Source organism: Mustelus asterias, chromosome 9 (assembly GCF_964213995.1).
Source record: "Mustelus asterias chromosome 9, sMusAst1.hap1.1, whole genome shotgun sequence".
Taxonomy (NCBI): domain Eukaryota; kingdom Metazoa; phylum Chordata; class Chondrichthyes; order Carcharhiniformes; family Triakidae; genus Mustelus; species Mustelus asterias.
Window position 1 is genome coordinate 9396733 of NC_135809.1, and position 1146 is coordinate 9397878.

The window sequence follows — 1146 nt, forward strand, 5'->3', positions numbered from 1 at the left end:
TTTATGGGGATTCTGCACCATCAGAACAGTCATGACTCAAGTGAGGGAGGGTTCATAGATGTGCGGCTTGTCAGTGGTAACCGTGTATAAAGACCTGGGATGGAATGTGGCTGCTGATGAAGGTGACTCAATAGCTTAAATGATGGTTGAGAAGTGAAAGATTCTACAAAATGGAGGCTGATGTGGAAAGACTAAGGACAACTAAGAAGCAAAGTGGAAAGAGAAAGCTAATTGCAGTGGTAAGCTTGTCTTTGTGGCAGGCAGATCAGAACACTGGGAATTTGTTCAAAGCAAAACCAGCTTTCTCCGAATGGAATAGTTTTCTGCTCGGCAATCTCTGTACAGATCCTGGTGTTGAGGCGGGTCTCTGCGAATAAAATGGAGAATCTGTTATTGCGTGTTACGCAGTCGGAAATGACAGAACACCGCCGGTGCTGCTGGATTTCTGTGGGAAGCAATGACAGAGCTTGTAAATATGTGAGGCATCCACTAATAAAGCAAAATTTCAATTTTATATTTGAAAAATCTGCACCTGTTAGTTATTGTTTGAAATGTGTTGACTTTGGTTGGTTTGTTACAGTAAAAGGTTTAAAAGTGAAATCTTGCTTTCTTTCTGTTGGTGTCGTTCCCACCTCGAAAAACACAGTCACCAGAGCGGTTAGCAACTGTGCTTTGGGACAGTTGAGGCACAGTTGACTCCTGGTCAGCACAGGCGGCAGGCTGGGAGCAGGTTGATCCCCGGTTAATGGACGGTTGACCTCAGCTGGTTGAAACCCGGCAGATCCCAACGAGCGGGCTCCCGTCCTCCATCGAATTGAAAGGCTGTCGGCACTGATTGGCAGCTCATGGGCCGCTGGTTGGAGGCAGCGATCCTTGATTGGCTGCCAGGGTCAGCATTATGAGTCGTGATATTATTGTCAGTGTCTCCACCATGATGAAGTCTGTGCTCTGATTAATAAGGGGGTCAGGGGTTATCAGGGAAAAGGCAGGAGAATGGGGATGAGAAAAATATCAGCCATGATTGAATGGCGGAGCAGACTCGATGGGCCGAGTGGCCTAATTCTGCTCCTATTTCTTATGGTCTTACGGTCTTTGCTGTATCATTGTTATGCATGGTTGTGGACATCCAGTGAAGCCACTAGCTGA